Below are 27,984 nucleotides of genomic sequence, written 5' to 3' on the forward strand. Positions count from 1 at the left end.
GAGATGTAGAATTTGTTCGCTATTTCAAAATAAAACACGCAAAAAAGAACTACGTTTTTGTATTTTTTATGTTTCCCAATTAATGCAATCTAATGATGCAACTAATATGAATTCCTAATTTAACAAGGGGTTAGTAAAGAAAATAACAACTACTTTAAAATAAATAACATTAAATTAAAATCCTAATGGACATAAGCTACAAAAATTAACATGTCTACGAGTTAAGATTTCAAAGAAATCAGTGGGTAACCAATGAAAATAGGAGCATCACTTCCTTGATTCCACTGATGCAATCATTGATGAGAAACTTAAGAACCATAGGATGTTTCACTCTTCATCAAATCACAAGGCCACAAAAAGTGTGCTCATATGAGACAAAGAGTTATGCAAGCACAATTTGGTGATTTTTTCTCAAGCTAGATATGTCAGTGGAATTCATCAAACCATAGAAAACACCCAAATTAAAAGATTGCACAACCAAAAATAAAGCAATGAACTTTTGGCTCAATCACAATTCCATGAACATAAATTCACAAAACAATGACACATTTATGCAAGAATCACTACACTCCAAATGCGAGCACCAAAAGCATAATATTATTGCAAAATAACAATGGCTCCTATTACATATTACAATGTTGCATTTATAAGAAATCATCTCCTCAATTTGTGTTGAGAGTAAGAGATATCTTCATGCAATAATATGCTTTTAAATTAATAAAAAAACTAATTATATACAAACCAACAATCTAATTGGTGCTTAGTAGGACTCCATCAATTTTATATTCTTTATTTGGATGCATAAGCCTTTACATGTCATAAAAAAAAGAAATTGAGAGAAGATAAGAAGAAGAAAGCATTTAGTTGAAGTAGAAGTGTCTAAAAACTATAAAAAATAGAAGCGAATCCTTCACTAGGCATTAGTCAGAGTTAAATTGCTGTCAAAAATTCACTTTTGATGCATGGAAAGCTCTAATCTTGGAACTGGTAGTTAACTATTGGTGCACCTCTGGAAAAAGTGCATTAGTGCACTTGCACACCTCTCCAAAAATCTTACATCACTTTGTGACAAAAGCACACTAGCACACTAGCACACCAACACACTTGCTCACCTTGAAGGTCAAAAATGCAAAAGTTTCACCAAGTGTCAAACCTAAAATTTTGGTTTTTGGGTTTTGTTCCCCTTCATACAAGAGCTATGTTTGGATGCTTGCTCTTGAATTTCTCAATAATTTTCTTGATCTTGGCTACATCTAGTAGGTCTAGGGAATTATACTTTTCCTTGAACTTTTTTCTATAGTTATTTACCTCTATTTGGGTTTCAGAGAAATCCCCAAGTTTGATATCTAGCTCTAACAAGGCTTCTTTTGTTCTAAATGCTTGTTGAATGTCATCATCAGTACAAGCTTCTTCAAAAATGTTCCTGAATTTCTCTACTACTACCTATATTGGCATGAAATTCTCTCGTGCATCACCTTCAAATATGTCAAGACATGTGTCCCTATAATGTTTCTCTACCTACAAAATCTACTCTTGGGCTTGATCCTTGAGTCGGTAGATCTCTGCATGTAATGTTCCCATTACTTTATTACTATCAGCTATCTTTTCAATCCAATCATCAATCAAATCTAACTACTCTATTATATATTCATCTATACAAAACCTATACCTCCACCCCTTTATGGCCTATAATACCTTTAAGTCTTTACCCAATGCATGTACTTCATCCATGATACTGAAATCATGTTTCAAAATTGCTACCACTTTATCTACATTTTCTTGCATAACATCTAGTAGCTTCAAGTTTCCTTGGATGATAAGCACACTATTTTCCTCAAATTTTTCTCAGAATTTCTAACAGGCATTAAAAAATGGATCCAAACACACTCCTCCCTTATCTCTCCCTTCAACTATTGTTGTCAGAGTATCCTTGGGGTGTTCAGGATCCAAGGGACCAATAAATTTGGCTAAATATCCTTTTAGGATTTCATTTTTCCTACAAAGTGTCATTAGTTCTACCCCCTCTTGCTCTAAACTCCTACAGACCTCCTTCATCCCCATCATGACCATTAGCTTGGTTATATCCATTGTGGGCCTACTAAGCATAACCTCTGTGATTTGATAATCTTGGGGACTCAAATATTCTATTTCTAAACCAGGACGAGGGATAGCCACTTGTGCAAATAAATCTTGATTTTGGTCACTATTGATGAATGCCAATGCTCTTGCTTCTCTTAAAGGGGACTCAAGTTTCCTAAGAACCTCAATCAACTCAATCATATCCTCTTCATCAGTGTTGAATTATGGCCTTTTACTTTTGATCATTTCCTTGCATAACCACCTTGGGACTCATTCCATCGAAGGCCTGCCTCTTGAGGATGAAGGAGTTTGTTCTACCACCCCTTTTCCCTTATCATTCCTTTCCAGAGTTTTTTCCTTCTGTGATGGCTCTTCTTCTATAGTTTTAGTCTCAGTGGAGCTCACAATTCTTACCATAGTGTCTTGGGGAGCTTGCTAAGGATATTGGATCATATGCCTTTCCCTAGACACTTCATTGATTGATATTTCCTATGGTTCTTCCTCCTACACCTTTTCAATTTATTCTTCTTCAGCACTTGGAGGTAGGGGAGTAGCAAAATCTTTGTCAATAGTTGTGACCTATAAGGGGGATGAAGGAGTTATTTCTGGACCCTGTGGTTCTAGTGGCATTTGTGACCAATCTTCTTGTTGGGGATCATTTTTTGAGGTATCCTAGATCTTATCTCTCACAACCTCTATCCTTATGAGCATGAAATCAAAATCTAACATCTTGAATATGTCAGTGCCCTCTACATCCTGCTCATCAATCCATTGCTACATTTCATCCTCAGATGTAGTTGTCTGCAAATGTTCTTCTTGAATTGATGGCAGTATAATTGTGGAACTTCTTCTTCTTTCTTGTTCGATGGCTCTAGCTAGTTGTGTTCTTCTTTTTCAAAGGTACATCCTCCTCCTCTTCTTCTTCCTCTTTAGGTATAAGTTCTAGAACATATGGGAAAGAAACTACCCTCTTGATCACCCTTTGCGTCTTCTTGACTCGAGTCTTAATCCTTTTTCCTTTCTTTGGCATGGAAGGGGATACTTGTTTTGCCTATCAAGGAGGGGAAAATTCATAGATTTCAACCTCTATTTTTGCTTGGCTGGGTGTAGCTAGTGACACTTGAGGGTTTACTTGGACTTGGAAAGCTCTAGTATCTTTTGACCCTTGTATATTTTCTTCTTGTTGCTACAGAAGTGTCGAGATTTCACCCTCTTCTGGTTTGGCTCTTTGAGGAGAATTCCTCTTTATTTTTCCCTTTTCCTTTCTCTCTTAAGGGTGATAGTAGCCAACTAGTCTATCTAGTTGGTATACTATTTCAGGCCTAATGGACAACTGAGCTACAAAGATAGGGATTGTGACCTTCTTTCCTCTACCTTTGGTTGGGTGGGCCTACGCATGAAAAACCACTGTCTTAGGTATTGGATCAAGTTTAAATGGTTTCATGATCCAATCCTATGTCATTTTGATAATCTACCTTTCTTGATGATTAATATCATCATTATCTTCCCTGTCAACCTTGACATTCATAATGGGTTGTTCCCCAATTTTATCTTTGTTGAACAAAGGGTCGAGCAACTCCCCTCAATCTTGTTGCAATATTGACAAAGGAATCTTTATCTTTAGATCTTTTTATGCCAAATAAAAAGTCATCCTACAATAATCCCTGATACAGATATCATAGTCATTTTTCACATTCATCCAATGCTATTCAATGGCTTCTTTATGCTAGAATTCTTTGCTTGCCAGACATTGGACTCTCCCAATATTATCAAAGCATGAACTCAGAGGATTGTACTCTTCTAGGGGATATTTATCCCATTCACACTCAAAAGAAGGAATATCTTGCTTTTGATTTACTTTAAAAGGTCCCATGATTAGAGGCCATGTCCAACATGGTCTATGCTATTTCCTAACTCTATCATATGCAAACTCAAGTTGTTGAGAAATCTCCAAAAGAACAAGTATGTCACTAGGATATCTTGGGAGCTTCTTTAGATTGATGGTGATACAAGCTACCCTTAGATATGTGAATGTTCTAAAATGAATGTAATGCTCTAAGTTTTGTTATCTTTGCCACTACCTCTTCTGATAACCTCTACACATAATCTCATTCTATGAATTTAATTATGGTGAATATGAAGGCATCATTCACAATTATGTATTCCTTGCTCTACCCCAAGAGTCTCTTCTTCACCAATTTTGGATAAACAATATATGGCCAAGCATTGGGATCCTACATGCTACCTCTTTTGTATAGCCCTGGGTAGTCTATTTCCCTTGTGGCTAATAAATACACCAAGTAGGATGTCATATAGAAATTCCTTTTGTCCTTAATTGCCTCCAACCATTCACACAAGTTTTCACTCAAGGTGGTGGCCCAGTCAAGTGGCATCTTTTCCATCTTGATGGTCTCAATAAAGTGCACCATGAAGATATTTAAGTGTCCAGCTGATAGAAGACCCATTACTCTACTTAGAAGTATGATTGTGTATCCAATATCTTCTTTCATATATCCCCTCGTCATATCCACTTTACCCATTATCTTCGCTAGAGGAGTCTTCTCTATAAGATAACCTTAACATTCCCTTTCTCATAGGTCAAAGTGGAAGGTGGAGTGAAGGGAAAGGAAGTAATAGAAAAATTGCACCTAGGTGCATACAGTGTTGCGAACCCCAGGAGCCAATGCGGAAAAAAAGCATGGAGGATGCAAATTGTAGAGTACATAGCGAAGAGAATAAACAAGGTGAGGGGGGGAGTGAACCCCCCCCCACCTTTATATAGCCTCATAGGGACTTGGTGCAGTGACACGGGTGTTGCAACTATGCAGATGTGCAATTTTGCATAGCACACATAAAAAAAACATTGCTTGCATTTTGGGCACACTAGCGCACCCAATTAGGTGCACCTAGTGTACCAAAGCCTTCATACTTGGCCCTTTTCATTGGATTTTGATTGATTATGATCTTCAAACTTTGGGTAGAATCTAGACATGAACTAGGGGTTTGTGGGGAACTTCAAGATGACTAGGATCTTGATTTTAGGAGTCCAAAAATCTTTCAAAAGTAGGGGGTCCCCATTTTTGATTGAAATGGGGCATGCATTGTAGAACTAAAAAAAATAGCTTCAATAAAAGGAAGAAATGATAAAAACATTTCTTCATCAACAAAAATTCCTTCAACATGTGCTAAACACCAACTGAATCCCAAACATTCCAAGAAAATTTTGAATGGTTTCACAGTCAAAACTTAAGGATCTAAAACCTTCAAGCTTAGTGCGTGTTCAGTGTATTCATTTCCTTCAAAATCTCAGGATGTGATCAATCAAAATCTTTAGATACCTTGGAAACAATCTTCCACCCTTCTTGGCACATCCATTGAGAATCTCCATGGAGTTTGTTTGTCGATCCTTTGTTTGTCTAGATGAGAGAATTAGTTCGAGGGCTCTTAGTAGGATGTCACTTTTCTTTTAAACTTCTTTGTAATCCCTTGGGTGATTGCTCCATGTAGTTCATAATGTCATCATTTTATTCTTGGATGAAGCAATGTTTTCATTTGTATCTATTTATCAAATTAACCCTTAAGATCTTTTAGAATCCTTTAGTCTTAACACCATTCTTTTCTTTTCTTTCCTTTTTCTCTTTTTTTTCCCTTTTTTATCCTGACTACACTTAGAGTGTGTAGCCAAGAAATTAGTTGTTGTTTCTTGGATTTGATCTTTGGTAAAAATCCCTTACGTTCCTCTTTTAGAACTTTTTAGAAACTCTCACACAAAACAATGATCTTAGCAATCCTTTGAGAAAACCCCTTTGTTTGAGCTACCTCTTCCTAAAATTAGAATGAAAAGAGTAGTTAGTAAGATATGTCAAATAAAATCTTGAGTGCATCTTACCCCCATAGACTCAGACAATTTTGAAAACAAACACGAAACTGAAAATAAACACAAAACTAAAAGCAAACACAATTGTAGAAAATAAACACACTTGTAGAAAATAAAATCTAACTAATTATTATTATTATTTATTTTTTATGGTTCTTTTAGGCTTCAAAATAGTGTTTCAAAAATTGCTCATTGATTGGAAATGGAACTAATTCCCCCTATAAGGAACTAAGCCTAAAATTATTTTCTTTGAGAATCTCTGCAATCTGATAATGACCAATCCACAAACATTGAAACTTGGTGTGGTTTCCCTATTGCCTTGTCCCAAAGTAGAACAAGGTTAAAAATTCTAAATGATTTTATCATGGCCCTCTTGTCAAACCACCTCTTGATGACTACCTGATGTTTAGCCATGTGCTACAATGCAGCTGTCCATTTTTCATCCATCTCTAAAAGATTCATCAATTTGATTTGTAGTTTGTCAGCATCTTCAACATACCCACTCATGAATTTCAAAATAGGAATCTTGAGGTTAAGAAAGAATAATGGCTCTTATATATTAACAAGAAAGTATGGAGATGTACCTAAAGCATTTTTGACCCTCATTTATTCTATCCATAAAGCATATTTGTATATTCCAATCTTTAGGATTCTCCTTCAATAGTCATCTTATTATGGTGATCAAGTTCCTGTTTGTAGATTCTACTACCCTATTTCCTTGCGAGTAATAATTCAAAGAGAACTTGATACTGACCTGATTTTCAAATGGCCATTGGGTTAGGAATATTGATGCAAAAGTAGATTTTTTATCACACACAATGGTAAATGGCATTCTAAATCTGGCAACAATGTGTTCCTCCAAGAAGTTCATGACTACCTTAGTAGTGCAATTTCTAAAAGTTTCTTCTTTTTTCCATCTCGTACAATAATCTATGGCTATGAGAATACTAGTGTGTCCATTTAATGATGGTGGATTGATAGGACCTATGAAATTTAGCCCCCACTTTGTGAAGGGGCATACCTCGTACACTGGCTGTAATGGCATTGCCGAGTGTCTTTCTCTATTAGTGCTAGTTTGGAAGATATGACAAGATCATACATGATCAAAGGTATCTTTGAATATTGTGGGCCAAAAATAAAATGATCCTAAAATCATATGAGTAGTTGCTTCTGCTGAACCATACCCTATACCATACTTATCGTGAAACTATTCTAGAACTTCCTTTGCTTCCTCACGTCCTAAGTATTTTAGATAAATACCTTTGTAATTCCTTTTGTACAAATTTTTGTATCATGTAGCATATAGGACTCACATTTCATTTTGAGTCCCCTACTTTGTGAACTATTCATCCAATTGGGGCACTAGTTTTGCAAACTAGACCTCTGTTACTACACCTTGGCCAATATCAACTTGAGATACTATCATTTTCTTATGGTCATTATCATTCATTTCAATGTTGAACTTGAATTCCTTTTCATCCTCAAACTAGTTATCAGCTATCATTTTTAATAATCCTTCACCTATGACCAATCTCATGGGTTGAATTTCTAAATCAAATTCTTGAAGTATTGCCATCCATTTTTGTCATCTTTCACCAAGTTCATTCTACATTAATAATGTATTTACTACCAGATTAGTTATGAAAGCATACACCTTACTTCTTAGTATGTAATGATGGAATTTATTTACTACCTTAATTAAAGAGAAAGACTATTTGTCAAGGTTATAATAATTCAACTCATCATTTCTCAGAGGACAACTCATAAAAGTAATAGGTCTTTCATCTTCCTCTTCCTTCTTTTGCATTAAGATTCTAGTGCATGAATGCTCTGAAGAAAAAGAATATATATTGAAAGGTAGCTCATAGTAAGGACTTACCAGTACTAGGGCCATGGAAATGGTCTGTTTGATATCCTCAAATGTTTTTTAAATTTTTGGAACCCATTCTATCTTAGCTCATTTTTTGAGTAAATCATTAAGGGGATGAACTATTTCTACTAATCCACTTATGAATTTCCATACAAAATTTATCTTCTTGAAGAAAGACTTGAGTTCCTTCTGATTGTGGGGAGGTGATAACTTCAAAATGGCCTCAACTCTACTAGGATCAATGGAGATCCTAGCTTTAGAAATGATATGACCTAGGAGCTTTCCTTTAGTGACTCCAAATGAATATTTCTTGGGATTGAGGGATATGTTGTATTTACAACACCTATTGAATACCCACCCTAAATCGACAATGTGAGTGTTTCAATCATTTGAAAAGACAATTAAGTCATCCATGTAGATAACTATACACTTATTGACCAATCCCTTAAAAGCTTCATCCATGGCTTGATGAAATGTAGCACCTATGTTAATCAGTCCAAAAGGCATTCTTTTATAGGAGAAAGTTCCCCATTTAGTTGTAAAAGCTATCTTTAGTTGATCTTGTTCAGCCACCATCACTTGATTATATCCTAAATATACATCTAAGAAATATATCATCTTCAAACCATTCACAATTTGTAGAACCTAATCTAGTGAGGGTAAAGGATAATTGTCCTTTTGAGATGCCAGGTTCAAGTTATGAAAATCAACACAAAGACGAATCTCTCCAATCTTCTTTCATATAGGAACCAAATTGGCCACCCATGTGGAATGAAAAATGGGGAAGATGATCTTAGCATCCAATAAATTCTTAGCTTCTTTCATTATCAGAGGTGCAAAGATAGGATCAATAGGTCTTTGTCTTTGCTAGAAAGGCTTGGCATCTAGTTTCAAGGGGATATCATGGGTTATAATCTTAGGGCCATATGTATTTAGCTTTTTGTAGCTCCAAGAAATAAAATATTTATACTCAGTAAGTAATTTAAGCATATCTTCCCTTTCTTGTGCATTACATGCCCTACCTAGACCATTCTTGAATCTTCGTTAGTACCTAAGTTGTATGCATCACATTCCTCGATCCCCTTTTCTTGGGCCATTATTTTATTAAGGGCAAGTTCATCATGATTAAAGATTCACTCTAACTCAACCATTCCCTTAGGAATAATGTTGGTTCTTAAGTTTAGGATCCCATTTTCAACTTCAAGCTCATCATCCTCAGGTTTGTCATCTGAAGTGTCTATTGTCATAGAGGTTTGCACCCATGTCCAAAGTTTTTACCTAAGGAAAACCTTGTGAAACATGGAAACAACCTCCAGGCTATGGGACTTGAACTATGAGGTTGATTCTTCGAAGAAGGCTGACTTCCTTTGCTATTAGGGTGCACCTAACTTCTCTTGGAGAGGAAAAGGGAGAAGGAATGCATGAAATCAAATCTACCAATTCTAATCTAAGGGGTGATGCACCAAAATAGGGTGTTCAAACCAATCTCTACCCATACATGCACTATTGAACCATCATGACACCAAAAGATATACACATCCAGACTTTCTTTAATCTAACAATCACATGTAGATCAGAAAACCCAAATGATGGTAAAAGGAAAGAGAGGATTCACTTATATACCATTCATAGGCCAAAAGAGATATAGTCATGCAAGATTGCAGATCTCTACAATACACCAATGAGAGGCAAATAGTTCTTGCACTTTACATCGATGGCTAAAGGAGATAATACATAATGCCATACAGTTCAGAGGCAAAGGGAATTTACACTAAAGTTGCAAAGCAATATCAGAGAAGTCAAAGAAGAGTCCCCTTTACAAAATCTAAAAAATTTCTTTTATAGTTCAGGCATAACTAAGATATCTTATTACTAAAATTACTCTACAACCACTTCCATTAAGTCTTACAGAGGAAAATCATGCAGATCTGAAGAAAATTTGATCTGAGCATAGATCTAGATGCAATGATATATGATCTTTGTTGAAATAGGGCCCTGAGAAGATAGAAGCGATGCCATTAAATTGTCTGACCAAGTAGATAGATCAAATAGGGTGGTGGAGTGTTCTCCTAGGATTAGCATTCATTTGAAGGTGGTTGGAATTGATCACAAGGATCAGATCATGCAGGAAAACTTAATTTCCCCTATTTTTGGCTCATTAGTTAGCAACAATCAACAGTTAATATAATACTGCAACTAGAATGAGCCATGTGGGCCAATGATTTCTTTTCATTTCACAAAGTCTCCATGTGGTTGACCACATCTTCTTTACTAACTGTGCCACCTCCTACAAACCCTGACCACGATGTCTCATAATCGTCAGCCTTTTTGTTAATACCCTAGCCATAATGTATCTCCTCGGGCCCGCAAAGACATGTGTCCCTTAGGCACTTTCCCACATTGCTTAAAGTCCTCGTATCTTCATAATGCATGAAAGTACCAATTGTTGATCTCCACAAGATCAACAATTGTGAAAGATCCCTATAATACTGTGCTTGCCTCTCAAAAATTCTAGGTCCACAAAACACTTAGCATCTGACTCAGCCTAACCCGACCCGACCACCCTGCCATACAACTAACACTACCTTGGCAACCCATACAAGAAATTGGTCCCACAGAGACATGTGGTAGCGAGGTGCTTGCTTGCATTTCTTAACATCCTTGCATCTTCATCTTGTAGGAAAGCACTAGCCCTCGATCTGTTTGCATCAAACAGTGGATCCTGCTGCTTAATAGAATATTGCCTTTTCAAACCCACGTGTTCTGAAAAGTGCCACAACAAATCTTTTTATCTCTCTTGGGGAGAGTGGACCCATGACATCACATTGTGCTATGCATCATAAGGGTGCATACTCGCATTGTTTAATTTCTTTGCAACTCCTTATTGTGAGCATGTGTCAGTCGTTGATCCTTGAAGATCTAATGGTGGAAGGTATAGTCAGGGACATGTGAGGTCATGGAACAAGTGTCACTAGTGTGCTTGCCTACATTGTTAGAAGGTCTAACAGAAGACAAAATGTGGGAAAGCGGGCGCCAATCAAACTGCCAACTCACCCTACCACCTTTTCCACCCTATTTGCAGTGGCTCAAATAAGATGGACCCACCTACCATGCGGCCAAAAGGCACTTCCCTGCATTGTTAGGAAGTCTGACAGAACTCAGAATGTGGGAAAGTGGGTGCCAATAAAATTGCCAATAGGACTATCCTTCTTCCTTCCTATGGCCCACACAAAATGAAAGGACCCATTGATCCACATGTCACAAAGGAGCTTCGCTGCATTACGTAAAGGTAGTGCATTTTCAAGATGTGAGAAAGCACCCACTGTAGATCACCAGAGATCTAACAGCTCGAAAAGTTGCAGATCAACGAAAACAAACTTAAGGAATATAGGAAATACTATAAAGTTTTGATCATTTTAATTTTTTGTATTTCCATGACATTTAAAATAATATTAAAAATGGAAGGTGACCGTTGGGTGGGGTTTGCATTCAAAGTTCAAATTTTGGTGGGAGGCAAAATGGGTAACATTTCTAGTGACTCAGAGGGGACACAAGTTGGCTATGTGTACGACCAGTGGCCTTCTACATCCATTGGTCTGAGTCATGAAAGATGTGTATTAGTGCACTGTAAAACCCTAACCCTACCTCTGCGATAGAAAAATACCAAAAATCTCTATCTCTACAACCGAAACCAGAGACCAAAAACCTTCAAAACTTTGAAACTGGCTATCTCACAAAGAGAAAGCTTGTTCACACACTTCTTGGAAAGCAAAAAACCAACAAAAAGAAAACTACTCTAATATATACATGAAACTTCAATCCCTATCAGAGACATGGCTTGAGATAGATCCCATTAACTAGGATAGGCAAAATTTCACCATTAGGCTTTCTTAATTGAAAAGCATTGGCCTGCTTGCAACTAACAATCAGATAGGGACCACTCCACAGTGCATCAAATTTTGAGTGCCTCCCTGGTTTTGCCCTATCTGCATCCCATTTCAAAACCAAATCACCCTCCTTGAAGGTTCTAACCCTAGCCTTCCTATCAAAGCTCCTTTTCACCTATTGCTAATGTGTTTCTAGGGTCTACATGGCCTGACCTCTTTTTTCTTCCAACTCCATCAGCTCTGCCATTCTCACTATCATGGCATCATTTTTTATTAGCTCCACTTGATGAGCTAGTTCTAGAGATGGGAATTCTAATGAAATTGGAAGCCTTGCTTCTCTACCATAAATCAACATAAATGGTGAATTTCCTATTGACCTCTTAGGTATTATTTTGTTAGCCCACAGTGCAGTTCTCAACTTTTGATCCCAAATCCTTTGGTTATCCTCTATGGTTCTTTTCATAATCCTAATCAAGTTTTTGTTGGAGGACTCAGCCAAACTATTGCCCTAAGGATAGTAGTTTGAGGATGTGCCCAAGTAGATATTATGGTCAATTGCCCATGCACAAATCCAAGCTCCCACAAAAGATTTTGCATTGTCTGAAATAATGGTTGAAGGGGCACCAAACCTGGTCACAACTCTTTCAAGGAACTCAACAACTAAAGATTCTATAACATCCTTTAATGCAACTGCCTCTGTCCATCTGGTAAAGTAATCTGTAGTAGCTAAAATCCATTTGTGACTAGAACTAGAAGGAGGATTGATAGGGCCTATGAAATCCATCCCTATTGAGAAAAAGGCTGGTCCACCTGAATGGGATGAAGAGGAAGAGCTGCAATCTTTTTCTTACCAAAAAAGAAAGCACATTTTTCACATTTCCTCACATACCTATGACAATCATGGAATAGGGATGGCCAATAGTAACCATCCCTCACGACCTTCATTGCAATTTTCCTTGGTGAGAAGTGACCACCATTAGGACCATCATGAAGCTCTTTGATCATTCTTTCAGCTTGGTCTATGCTAATGCATCTTAATAGGGCTAAATTAAAATCTTTCCTAAAAAGGATACCATCAACTATAACATAAGGAATTGAATATAATCTATACTGTCTCCTTTTAGTTCTATCTAATCCTTGAGGGTATCCATTGCCTAATAAGAAATTCTTCATATCATCCATCTAGTTCCTTGGATCATCATTTCTTGCCTCCTGCTATTCTGTTAGTATCATAACAACTTCCTCATCAGATTCCTGAGATGATATCATTTATTTACATAAACCATTCCCTCTTACCAGCTTGGTGATTTGGATGTCAACATCATATTCCATTACTTTAGTAATCCAGCTAGCCCTTTTCTCACTAATATCTTTTCTTAAAAGGAAATCTTTCACACTAGCCTGGGGTACTAACAAATTAATCTTCTTATGAGATAGGAGGTGTCTAAATTTCTTTAAAGCTCTCATGGCTACGAGAGCTTTCTTTTCTACATAGCTATATTTTTCTTCATACTCTTTAAGCCCTTCACTAAAGAAGGCTATGGGTTGCTCTTCATCTTTATCATTTTCTTGAGTCAAGATAGCATAAATGCTAGACTCACCACCTAGGGTATAAAGGATAAAATCTTTTTCAAAATTTGGATTAATGAGAGTAGGGGCTGAGGCTATGGCTACCTTAATCTTTTCAAAACTTTCCTTCCCTTCCCTGGTCCATGCAAAGGCCATACTTTTCCTGAGCATAGTCGTAAGGGGTTTACCATGGTGGCAAGATTAGGGATAAATATTCTCACAAAATTTATCCTACCAAGGAAACTTTGCAACCCTTTCTTATGTTTAGGGAGAGGGAGAGTAAGTATTGCTTTTGTTCTTTCTGGATCAATGGTTAAACCATCCTTAGATACAATGTGTCCTAATAATCTTCCTTGATTGGTAGCAATAACAAACTTGCTCAAGCTAAGGGATACCCCAAACTCTCTACACCTTGAGAACACCTATCTTAAATGATCAAAATGATCTTATACATTCTTTGAATACACTATGATATCATCAAGGTAAACTAATACAAACTTTCCAAGCAAATTTTTGAAGGCCATCTCCATTGCCTTCTGAAATGTAGCACCTACATTGGTTAGCCCAAATGGCATCTTACAATAAGCATAGGTACCCCACTTGGTGGTAAATGCAGTCTTGTACCTATCAGACTCTTTGACCAGCACTTGATTGTAGCAAAAAAATCCATCAAGAAATGAAAACCTCTTTGAACCATTGACCTTGGACAAAATCTGCTCCATGGAAGGGAGAGGATGGTGATCTTTCAAGGAAGCTTGGTTAAGGTCCCTAAAATCCACACACAATCTTATTTCTCCATTCTTCTTCCTAATATGGACAAGGTTTACTACCCATGATGAGTTCTTGATGGGGAAAATTATATTGGCCTCAATCAATTTGGATAGCTCATTTCTCATTAAGGGTTCAATTTTGGGATTCACTGGCCTCTGTTTTTGTCTTACTAGTTTGACATTATCAATTAAATCTATGGTATGCTGAAATAACCTTGGGTCAAAACCCTTTAAATCATCATACGTCCAGGCAAATATATCATTAAATTCTTGACATAGATGAATAAAACTTTTTTGCTCAATCTCAGAACATACCTTCCCCATGTTTAAGGATTTTCCATTAGCAATCATGACTGGGGTGTGATCATCTTCGTCAGCAGCTAGGTTCATGACTTTTCCTCTCACTTGGTCATCAAGATTGAAAACACTCTCTAAGGTAATGAGACCCTTAGGAAATTTTTTGGAACTAATATTAATGATTTGATCACCATATTGATCCTGCAGTCTTGACTGGTTTCTACCTGAAAATTCTACTTCATTCTACACGAAGCTTACAATTTGTTCATCAGATTCAAACCCTTGCTAATGGGTGTTGTTGTCAGGGATGGAAGGCCTTAGTACCATCCTAATTTGTTGCTTCTTCTCCTCCTCAAGATTCCTTGGCACATCATGAGACACACCTATTGCTACAAGCTTCTTAGCATGTCTATTTTCTTTTCTAGTGATGCTTTGAATATTAAATGCATAGAAACCCTCAAGAAAATCCCATACCCTACATTTATAAGACTTGAGAAAATTGTTCTTGGTGATATTCTGATTTCTCACTTGATTAACCACCAACTCACTATCTCCATATACACTTAAGGATTGAATTCCTCTTTTTTGAGCAAGTAGGAGACCCTGAATCAAGGATTCATACTTGACCACATTATTAGTGCAATAGAACTGGAGCTTAAAGGAGAAGTAGTACCTTACTTGTGTAGGAGAAATCAACATCACACCTATTGGCGCTCAAAATTGTAGCCCAAATTTTGAGCACTATTGAAAAAATTGAGCCCTATAAATGCTTTTAAATGTGATTGTGCCTGGCTATACCTTTGAGGCCTCTAAGGTGTTTAATGTTTCTAACACCCTGCATTCAGTGCATCTAAGTGTTCCATGAAGTTAAATTTCCAAGCTATTTCATGAAGTCCTTTTTAGAGCATTTGCCAAATCTGCATTTTACCCGAAGTGTCAAACAATGACAAGAGACTATGTTTGTGATTGAATATCTCACACCCAAAAATGTTTCATGACTTGCCGCTTTGGAAGAATCTAGTGTTCATACATGAGAGCCTATGTTTCAGATTTTGAGTTGTTCTGAGTCTATTTGACTAGGTTTTGAATCCCCCAAAGTTGGTAGTTTACTATTTTCATGCTGATGCACTTTGCACATAATTTTGGGAAGCCCTATTTGATGTGTTATAACTTTTGACTAGTTGACTAGAATGCTAAAATTCCTTTTGTGTTGCATTTTGGACGTTAGAGACTTGTTATGTTTCAAGTTTCAACTCATGATGAATTTGTTTGATCAGTTTTCAAATGCGATTCCAAACACAATTTCTATCTTTTTACTGGTGTTAGCATTTATAGATTTTTTGGAACCCCTGTTTGTGATATCATAATTTGAAATCCGTGATAGTTGAGATTGAATGGATTGTACCATTGTGTTTTCCCCTCAAAATACTTTAAGTGTGTTAGTTTTTAAGTCATGACAAATCCATTTGCACACTTTTCCAGGTCAATTCCATTTGTAAAAAATGATTTTCTAGTCATTGTTTATAGTTTGCAAAATCCAAGTAGCCTACTTTGACCGCTCGCCAAATGCGTCCTATTATTTGTCATGAGCCCAAATTATAGATCCATATTTTCCTCATGACAGAGAATCAATGTCTTAGTTTTTGTACCTTCAAGTGTCAATTTACACAATTTTTGAAGCTAATTATGAACACAATTTATTACTTTCTGACATGTTTTCTTGTAGGCAATTCTAAGAGGTCAACTTTGATAGAAAATATCTTTTGACCTCAAATTTTTCATGAGACGAGATTAGATAGGATGGGATTATGTGGAACAAAGAATCAGTGTGCTAGTTTTTAGAGCCCGATCAGGTGTTCTTATCAATTTTTAAGGCCAGTCAAAAGACCTCCTAACACAAAATTGATAGTTTGCAAAACTGATGTAAAATGAGCTTCAAATTGATTTTCAGTAGTTGAATTTGCTTCAAATTAATATCAAAGGTTCAATAGATCACTTCAGCATTTCAGTTGTTTGGAAACAATTTTTTTTTTAGCCGGACCCACATGGGGCCCAACTAATTGCATCATAATGCTAAGAAATGGATTAGAAATGGAAAATATTTGAGCAATAATAAGACTTTCTTGATTGTTGCATCATCTTAGTAAGAATGCAAAGCATTGTGAATCAAAGTGAATTGTATGACTTCCTGAATCACAAATGATCATAAAAGTTATTTCTGAACATACTAAGAGTGGTTGGACAAAAAAGATTTGCAAGAACTTGCAGAGAGACTAGATGAGCTTACGATTTTGGGATCTTCCTTTCATCTTTTTATATTTTGTCTTGTTATCTTCAACTTGTCTAAGGTGGATGTAGTAGTAAAGTTCAAAGATTGATATGATGTTTAAAGTGGATTTTAAAGTGAGTGTCCAATAGACTGCCCAATTTAAAACTTGGCAGTCAAGCTTCCCAACTTCTCCCCTGCCTCGTTGTATCCCATTCATACATTGGATTAGGGACTTCATTTGGGATTCATCTATGTTCTTGAGTTTTTGATAGTTTTCTTTGAGATTTTGATCAGTTATGATGAGTTATGGTGTGGACTCTAGGAGAAAGCCCAATTTTGAGCATGCAAGAGAAGATTACATGGAGACTTTGGGGATGGGGATTGATGATACCATTTGTAATGTTTTGGAGAAGATGATAAAAAAGAAGCTTCTTCAATCTCAATCTCAATCTAAATTGCCCGAGGAATCAATGATGGGGGAGACTGATTTTGAGGTGGTTATAGAGAATTTGGTTGCAGTTTCTAATTCCATCAAGCAGGGTGACAAGAATAGCAGCATGAATAGCAGAGATGGCCATGTTTGTAGATTTTGCGGCAGAGTTTTTAGCTCGAGGAGGTCTCTTGGCAGCCATGTGAGAGTGCATGGGATCAACAAGTCTAATGGAAAATCATCTAGCAATGGAATTGTTGTTTCTAGGGGTGGGCACTCATCGATAGATAACTGGATGAAGAAATCCAAGGTACCCACAAGTAGATCTAATAGGAATTACAAGTGGGTCAGAAATGGTAGTATTGAACAAGAGGAGATCGACTTATATAAAGTAGCAGTCTCACATCATTTGAAAAAGAATCATAGAAAGGAGGCAAAGAACGTTAGTTAAAAGTTGCAGTTAATAAATACCCTTGCAATTTGAGATCATGCTAAAAAAAGGGAGAAAAGGTAGAGTTTTTAAAATGAAAACCATGGAGCAAGAACCAGGGATAAGTGATAAAGAGCCACAATAGATTAAAGAGTAAAATGCCACAAGTAGCATTCAAAGTGGAGATGCAAAGTTTAAAGAAGCTCACGCCAATTTGCAAAAAAAGCTGCTAGTTTCAACTATAATCAAAGCATAAACAAAGAGTTCCCATGACCATGGCATGCACAGAACGACTATGTTGTAGGGAAAGAAGCCACTGTGAATAACAAAGGAGGGCTGCCCAATCTAAAAAGAGTCCACACAGAGAAAAGAATATGCCCATGTAACATCAACATAGAGGCCTTAACAAATAGAATGAGCAACCAGAGGGCAATCCATAGTGAAAAGTGCAGAACAATGAAAAAAATGTAGGCAAGACCAATATCCCACATTCGCCAAAGAGAAGAATTTAAAAACGTTTAACTACTCCTCCTTACAATATGCATTGTGTCTTAAGAGTAAATGCTTTATGAACGCCTTGACTGCGTGTGGGGCTCGTTGGTGGCTAATTGGAACATGAAGATAGCTGAAGGTGATGTAAGCATGACATTAGGAAAAAATTTATGCAAAGATGCATGAACACTGATGTGGATCCAGGCAACACGATCGTGCCATGTGGTAGATTGAGTGGCGAGGGCATACCTACAAGATCAAGATGCACACTAGTTAAGTATTACAAGAATGCAGTATGCTACCACGTGGAAGTGGGTCTTGCACATGGTGAAGTAGCAGTGCAAAGCAGGCTCAGGTGGGAAGTGACTAAATCGTGACACGTGTCATGATCCAACGGTGGGTGCATGTCTGCAAAATAGAGATGCAAGGAAGTTAGAAAATGTGAGAAAGCAAGCAGATGACATGGCATACCTGTGTGCAGGGGATGATGGAGCAACTAGGTAGCCAATCAAGGGCTGCCACATGGCACCATAGGAACAGGTTAAAATGTGATGCACATGATGCTACCATGTGGCAGATCTGGTTGTCAGCACAATTCCACAATATGAAGTTGCGTGATCGTTAAGAGATGTAGGCAAGAAGGTGAGCACCATGTGGCAATGAGGTAGAAGCCAACCAATTAAAGGCTACCACATGGCACTCGGTCAAAGGACAATTGACCCTAGATTGGAAGGATAGGAAAATTTTCAGAAATGTTAAAAAATTATTTTTAATAAATTTCCTCCAAAGTGGGTATGCATGTTCAAAATTCTTAAAAATAGTCTAGGGCATCAAATCTAAAGTTCAAACTTTAGAAATTTTTAAATTTTTGAAATTTTAAAATTTAAAATTGCAGACCTTGAGTTTTTCTAGTAGAGGGACTATTTTTCAAACTATGATTCTAGCGGTTTCCGGTACTCAAAACATAGACTCCAATATACCATTGGAATTAGAAAAATAAAAGCTATCCATTTTTGGAGCTTGTTTTTGCATATGTACTCACTAGTTCATGCTATAGGTCATTTTGTGAAATTTGGGGCATTGGCAACAGAATAGACAAATATGATCATTAATCATCAAATTTTGTTAGAGGGTGGATTTAATGACTTTTTGGAGCTTGAATGTGGTAAAAATAAGTTGGGAAAGATTATATTGCATTCTAAAGGCCATATTCAACTAGTTTTTCACTTTTTATTGTGAATTCAACTTGGCATCAAAGTCAGTTATAATAGTGAATCAGATATCTCAGATATTTCTTTCTTTTGGAAACCAAATGATGGAGATTTGATTCTGGGAGTTAAGGAGAGAAGGTAGAAAGAATTTTTTCAACTTCTTGAGGGAGAATTCTAAAGGGACACATATCGATTGCAGATTCAATCTGGGAATTCCTTCAACCTATATCTTTCTCATTCTTTCTAATTAGAATCATTCCAATTTTTGTCATTGAGAAACCAGTTGGTTCTAGTTCTTTGGAGAAAATTGGCACACTACTATGATACCAAGGTTTTGGTTCCTGTCTTGATGTGTTCCCAATACTAAGACACCATTATTTTTCAGCATACTCTCTCTCGTATGAACAACATTAATAAGGTTAATATAGATAGTTCAGATCTGTTAGATCACATCATGTTTTTCATTTTATGCATATGATTGTATAAGTTTCAAGGAAATTAATACAAAGAGCAGCAGATGATTGAGTTTTAGTTGAATCTTGTCTCTACTCTTAGTGAGTTGTAATGTTTTATGACCTTTGAACAAAGAGCCTAGGTCATAGTTGCAATCCCTTAAGGCTTTATGTTGTTTCATTGTTGCTAATAATTCAAAGAATTTTGTAAATGCTTCATAGAAATCAATAGGGTTACAGATTTATTGAGGAGGATATCAGGTAAGAATGAGATTTAAACTGAACATAGATGTCTATTTACAAGTTGAATAGATAGATAAGATATCTGAAGATACACATATGTCTCAGATATTCATATGTATGTTTGCAATTCATGAATTTTCCCAATGGTTAAGGCACTAATCAGTTACAGGATCATTAGGTTTTATTGCTGCATATTAGGGGTTTGTTGAAATCAACATTATTAATCAAAAGTGTTTTCACCTTTCATGTTGAAGGACCTAAATGTAATACCCTCACTCAGCTTCTAAGATTCATAGATCTACGTTTAGCTATTATAGATTGATGTTATTTCATGAGTTATTAGGAGATATAAGGGTTCTCATCTACTTAATAGATTCAAGGATATGTTTTTACACTGGTACAATATCATTTGAATCTTAGGTCTACCCACCTAGGTTTAGCAGAGCCTGAAGAAGAAGAAGGGTCATGCCTTATAGTTGGCCTTTTGTCAGAAGTGGCATGTTGAAAATGGGAGTTAGCTATCCCTAGACATGTCAGTTTCTCAGTGGGATATTTGAAAACCCAGTAACATTTTCAAACACCAACAAGATGGCAACTCTGTTGGGGAGTCTATGAAGGAATTCAATGATAGGGAGCTGGAAATCTCTGGTATATATTGTGCATATTCAAGTTTTGTATGCAAGATTTCATGTTCTCGAGTTAAGTTTTATCCATTTGTAGTAGTAACTTTGAGGTTGAATGTAAATTGTATTGCTAAAAGGTGTTCATCTTCAATCAATTCAGCTAGTTTTTATTTGCAAAGTACTGTTGTAATTTTAGAGTCAGAACTATTTAAGAATGATTTATCTCTTCTAAGTGTTTGACGGTTTGCAAATTTCTACAAAGTAAAAAGCTAGTTCATATCTATCATGTTATGAATCATGTTCTAAATCTTTATCACAATTGTGAGTGGCGACTCTCTAAAGGATCTCTAAACTAGTGTAGAACGGTTATGTATAAATGTTTTCAAAGAGTTTTCAGCTTGGTAATGTAGATCTGAAAGTTAAGTTTTAGACAAGAAGAGTGATATATGAATTTTTGACTGATAAGTTTAGAAGTGTTGTCTGATCTGTTGTCATAAGTTTTGAAATGATAAAAAATGAACCATAGTTTTGGTTTCATTTAATTCTCCTCAAGGAGATGGTGACTCTACAAAGGATATGATTAGTGGTGTGAGGAATTGAGATCAACACCAAGCCAATCAGAAAATTAGTGGTTTCATGCAGCAACACCAAAATTGTGAAGTGTATTTGAAGTGTTCATTTAGTAGAGGGTTGTGAAGATCTCTTGCAAGTTATAAATCAGAACTTATTATGGGTGAATGAGTTTCATATTTTGGAAAAAATGTTGAGTTTTATTTTACCTAGTATGCAGCTAGTCAATAAAGTTTCTAGATCCATTTCTACCAAGAGATACATGCCATTAAGTTTCAATGGTATTCATGGTTTCTCGAATGTCATTCCTAATGATGTCTGAAATAAATTGCCTAAGTTTAGTGGGAACCATACTATTTCAACTAGTCATCATATTCAGATATTCAGTGATTTGATGGGTGACTATGAAATTACTCATGAGGATGTGCACATGAAGTTATTCATTCAAATCTTGGAAGGTGATGCTGGAGACTGGTTTTCTTTTCTACTAGCGTGTTCTATTTCATCTTGGAGTCAGTTGCATTTAGCCTTCATGGAGCAATTCAGAGAACAAGTAAGCATATCTAATTCTTATGATAAGTTGTTGAAGATTCATATTCAGAGTGATGAACTTTTCCCTCAATTTAACATCAAATTTTCAAGAGTGTTGACTGAAATCCCTGAGAGTTATAGACCCGATGATCAAATGTGTTTAGCTATTTACTTTGATGCATTTGACAAGAAAATGAATTATCTACTAAGGGATAAAGAACCACAAATGTTATATCAGGCTTTTGTGACCACTAGAGATATTGAGAATAATATGAAGTATGGATTGATTAGAGGTCATTTTTCTATGAATGATTGCCGGTATAATGGTCATGAAAGAAAATTTGAACATGGTGTTGATTCTTTAGTTTCAAATAAGCTTATCAATACCCTTGCTGTAATGAATAATCAGATTGAAATTTCAAATCAGAATGCATGTGTAGAGAAGAATGAGTTTATTGCAAATAAAGACACATATGTTCATGATGCTACAACAGTGATTAATATTTCAGACTTTGATTAGGTTCAACTTTATGTTGATTTTACAGATCAAACATTAGTTATAGTAGCAAGTTCTTCTCATAATCATGCATATAATAATGTTGCTAATGAAATTATTACACCTACATCTTAGTTTTGTGCAAGTGAGGAAGTTGAGAGTTATGTCTATGATCATGAGTTTGGTGTTGCTGATCCGACATGTCATGGAAAGATAACACAAGATGGAGAATATGAATCACACTTGTCTTAGTCATAGTTAGAAGAACAAGGTTCACATGTTTGTAATGTTTCAACAATAAATGGTAATATAGATTCACTTGATCTGTCAGATAAGCAAGAAATGATTTATCTTCTTCATAGATTGCATCATGTTGAGAATATTATTAAATCTAAATTTGAAAGATAGTCATATCAATATGAGTATGATGAAGTTGAAAGTCATATTTCAACTGATGATAATAAAGTTACTGATCTAGTGTATTGTGAAGAGGCATCATGTGAAGACAATGATGAGAGAGGTTACTCAAGTCAAGAAGAGGAAAGTGTTAGTATGTCTTCATCTTCATGTGAGTCAAATGCAGATTGGGAAGAAGAGAGAAATGATAGAAGTGAGTGCTCTTATGTCAGTAAAGGCATGAATTCTATTTCCAAATCTGAAAGTGAAGTTCCAGTTCAGAGTTATACAAATCAGCTAGATGTTGAAAGCTGTGAAGATTTGTCTACACAATACAAGGATAAAGAAATTATTTATAAGGATGAATTACCTAATTGTGTAGATGAATGTCTTGATAATGAATGTAGTGATGATTAGTATATGAGTGATCCTAAGTTTAATGCATCAACACCTATTGGTAAGATAAATAATGATAGGTTTGCAAGACATTTGAATCACCTACATGAAGACAATGAAAGTAACCTTGATTTATATTCTACATGCTTTGTTGATGGACTAGAAAGTGAGTCCACATGTAGTTCTGATTTTTCTTCACATGCCAAAAGTCTCCATGAAAACGAGATGGGTAATGGTTTTAAAGTATATACTAATGCTTTATATGATGAGAATCCTGGTGGTGATCAGCCCATGTTTTTTCAAAATGTTGAACAAGGATCACTACATGGAGTTATCAACCCATTGTTTGAAGAAGACATGGAAGCTTCAGATTTAGTGGAGAATGAGTCTAATGATGATGCTTTATCATACTGCTGTAATAAGTCAAATTATTCCTTTTCTAGGTATGATAGTGAAGATAATGATGTTGCATCTGATGAGATGGATGACAAGGTGTTTGACAAAGTAATTATTGAAAATTAGCGTTCACATTGTAAAGATTTTTATGCTGAACCTTCTAATGCGAAGACTAATCTGTTTGTTGACTGTGAAGAAAATTTTTGTGAGGCCTCACCCTGAACCATCATAGCATAGTGATACATTACTATTATTTTGATATTCATGACTCGAGATGTCGAGACATTATCTAATTCTTAGAACATACTATACTATGTCATGTTGTGTGATGTTACATTCAAATATATTTGATGTTTGTCATTTAATGTTTCATGTATATGTATGTTGATGAAATCAGTAATGTAGGATTGAGATTTTGATTTAAGAGATTTTAAATGGTTAAGAATTAAGCAGGATGAAGAAACCCTTATTGATGTATGTTTCAATTTATGTGGATTTTTGATATGTATACATATATGTACATGTGATTTTATGGGACTACTGATGTGTGCAATGCGTGTGTAGATATTTTAGCCGAGAAACCTTACAGAGGAACAGAACTAATCTCTATGTGCTAATTTTGGAAACCTTATTGTTCATAATTCACGTATTACATTGTGAGATGTATGTATCTATCTTTCTGTGTTCAGTGAATGTTAGTGTTCGTAACTATGTTCTTTTAGTGTCGCTTGACACTCGTAAATTATTTATGTTCTTCAGTGTGTTGTTTAGGGTTAGTTGTATAACCTTTGGACCCAAGTTGGTTTAGTTAGTGTTAGTTTTCTAATTGGGTTCTTAATCGAGGTCAGTCATCCCTTAATCTGAATTAGTGCTTAATCTACAATGTTAGAGTAGTTAGATGGTCCTATTTTATTTCTAGCTTTTGTTTGGCTCTAAACCTTTTTCCTAAGGCTTAAAACATGAAATAATTATACCCAAAGGGTATGGGTATGGGTTAGGGGTCTTTTCCAACCCCTAAGCCCCTTTTATTGACTTTTGAGGTCACTCAAAAAGTTTCATTTTGCCTTTGCGCGAAAATTGACCATGGTTATCTTGAGTTACCTCATCTCACCTCCACTTAGTGTTTAACCATAGTGTGGGTAGAGTTAGGAGTTTCTAGAATTGCAAGTGGGTGGGAGAAGTTATTGATCCCTTTGGTGGTTGAGTTTGAAGCTTATTTAGAGGCCCTTCTTGGACTAGTAGGGTTTGTTACCCAATCTATACATTTAGAGAGGAGTTTTGAAGATTGAAGGAAGGGGAAACTCTACTCAAACTAGTTCATTGCCATTACCTCTTTGTGAAGGTAGGAATTCTCATCTCCCTTATTCAGTTTTCATGATTGTTTCATGCTTATGCTACCTTGTTGTTGTTTCAATGTTTGTATGTTTGTGGGTATGTTGGGAAGATTTGAAAACCATGTTATTTTGGATGATTTCTTTTCATGTTTATGTTTGCAATTTTGAAATTTTTCTTGCATGGGTGTTTTGGTATTACTCACCCTTGGAGAGGGCAGAAGTGACCAATTTTGGGAAAGGTCTATTTAGTTGGACTCCAACCAGTGTAGAGTCTCTTCTTAGGGTGAGAAGAGGGAGAGAGGGTAGGGTGTTATGGGCCCCTACCTGTTAGCACAAACCTCATATGAGTATGGCATGTTTAAATGGAAGAATGAGAGTTCTTGGTTAATAGCCCCAATTGGGCATCTAATTTGGTGTTGTGCTTGACTTCTCTTGTTGGAAGAATCCACCTTTCCCTAGTGTTGATTCATTGTGAGTCATATTGTGAGAAGCTTGTATGAATATGCATGTTTGAATTGTTCTTGGTCATGCTTTTGGTCACCTGATCAGATTCTATTTCCTCCTTGGTTCTAGAAATGTGTTGCAGAAAAAATTATAAATCCCTTGATGAGGGTCATGAAGAAAATTCAATTAAATTGTTGAAATTTGGGATTGATATCCTATGTAATCTTGTATTTTAAACTTTGTTGTAAATGGCAACGAAGCTAAGTTTTCTTCCTTGTTCTTTTTTGGCTGAGCCTTTGAATCAGGTTTGCCAATAAAATTTGTGTTTGAGTATAATTGGTTATCATGTGATTTAATCGTGATTTAAATTTAGATGGATGAATCTCAAAAATAGGATGGCATTGATGATGTTCAATTTGGTAAAATTTCAAGTTTTCTTTTATGATTGAAAATGAAAATTATGATCATGGATGTAGATTCAGGTTGCATGATTATTTGAATCAAACAATTCTTGCATTACTGATTTAAAACGGATAATCCATACTCTTGGTATATTAAGTTGTAATAACTCCTTATAGATTTGCTTTGAAAAGAAAAATTTAAGTCCCCCTTGATTATTAATCAACTGAAAAAAAAAACTTTATACTTAGAAAATTTAGACCAAAAAAAAAAATATTCTTCATTGCCTTGTAATTCTATACTTAGAAAATTTTCAAAAAAAAAAGTTTCAGGAGAGTAAAACTCTGTACCTTTTGTATGGGCACCAATTTATTCTTTCTTGAGTGATAGAGAATCTTTTAAGATTCTTATACATTTTGAATATCATTAGAGAAATTATTAGCATTCAATTATATATATATAATATTATCATAATATAAAATACTTATTATCTAATACCTTTTATATCCTATCTCCATCTATAAAAATTTAGTAATTACTATCCTAAAATATCCTAAACTTACTTATATTACTTTTTTCTTAAATGATTTTCTTCATTCCCTTGCTAGACGTAGCCCTGCTAGATGATTTGAAAAGACTTTTTGTTGTAAAATTTTTATCTAAGTCAGCAAGTGGTTATGAGGGTGATGTCACCCTATCCCCTCATCTCCACCTTGGGTCAAGCGTCCAGGGAAAATGCTAAGTTCACGTTTCCTTTTTTTGGGAATGCATAAGTTTAAACTCTTTTTTTTAACCTTCATGTTGGATCGCCCACCTTCGAGGCCTATGCAGGCTTGGGGAAGAGCGCTGTTCTAAGGACAATGCTTGGGAAGTGCATTTGTCCCTTGGGAAGCACTTGCCCAGGGAGCACATGGAGCTTAGGGAGTAGGGTGTGCATAGGGGTAGATGTTATAGGAGTTAGCTTGGAGTTAGTTTTAAGTTAGGTTTAAGTTAGTTTAAGTTAGTATATGTTAATGTTGTTAGTAGTTGTTACTAAGTAGCTTTAGGTTAATTAATTTATTATTATAATGTTTGTATGTGTCTTTTTAAATGTTTAAACTTAGTGGGTTAGGAAAAGTTAGTAATAGAGTTAGATGACGTTTAGTTAGTATGTTTTGTTTTATTTTAATTTGTGATTATTAAATATTTAAATTAAGATAATTATAGTTTAGTTGTTTAGTATGTATGTTAGTTGTTGTTAATATGAGTTGTGTTTTATTAAATGATTAAATTAAGTTAGATTGTCAATTTAAATGTAATTATATCTTTATGACTAAATTATAACTTTGATAGACGTTGATCTTTAATAGTTAATTACTTTGACTTTAGGAAGTCCTTTTTAATCTCTAATGAAGTATAGTTTTACACAATATTGTAATTAGTATGTTTTATTTCTTTATTTAGTAATGTTAGAATGGTTTGATTTTAATAGATTACAAAGTTAATTGATATTCTTATTAGAAATAAAGCTTAAGTATGTTATGATATTTAAGAATAGATGTAAATAATATTGAAATCTGAATCTGAGTTTAATGGTGGATGAAAGGTTATTTTAATCAGATGATATCTTTTAGTACAAAAGTTTCAAAATAATTAGACCTTGAATTATAATTGTTATTCAATTGATTTAAGGGTATTAATCCTTATTTCTATTTTAATCATTATTTTTATCCTTTAAAGTAAATGAAATATCAATGTGTTAAAAATTTCATTAATTAAATTTGGATTTGTTTAAATTAATTAACTGACTAAACTATGAAAGTTTTAATTTTGATGATCTAATCATACCCATTGATTTTAAACTCAACCTTATCAAACTTAGAGCATTTCTAATTTTTAATTATTATTCAAAAAAAAAATTGTGTGTTTTTGACCTCATAGTCTAGGCATGACATTTTGGTATCAGATCTCGTGTTTCAACACTAGGAACCTTAAACCATTGTGCTTCCTAAACTTAACTCAAACTTTTAATTGTGTAGATGCTTCCTGTTACTCGTAGCCGGCGAGGCAGAGGTCATAGGGCTAGGGGTGGTAGAGTAGGACAGGAGGATGGACCACCTCCACCACCACCACCTCCACCTCCACCACCACTAAACCCAAACCAGGACATTATAGATGCACTTCAAACTTTGATCGGTGTAGTTTTGCAAAAAGTAGTACCTGTAGTTCAGCCAGTTCAGCAGATTCCAGTAGTGGAAGTAGAGGAACCCAGAGGAGGCAGGCTCAGAGTCAGAGAGAGGACTACAAGTCCCCCACCGAGGCAGTTAGAGGGTTAGGGTGAACATGAGGAAGAGTCCATACACTAGAGAGGACCCCCATTTGACAGACCTCCTAGAAATGTAGGAGATGATATCAGGGAATTGATTTGACTTGGGCCACCACTATTTACCACTTCCACTGAGGGAACAGTACTAGAGGCATGGTTATAGAGGCTACAGTGGTGCTTTGGGTTATGCCCTTATGGGAGTAATCTAAAAGCATGCC

This window comes from Cupressus sempervirens, chromosome 10 (genome assembly GCF_028749045.1).
Source record: "Cupressus sempervirens isolate cs-2001-9-10 chromosome 10, ASM2874904v1, whole genome shotgun sequence".
NCBI classification, from domain to species: domain Eukaryota; kingdom Viridiplantae; phylum Streptophyta; class Pinopsida; order Cupressales; family Cupressaceae; genus Cupressus; species Cupressus sempervirens.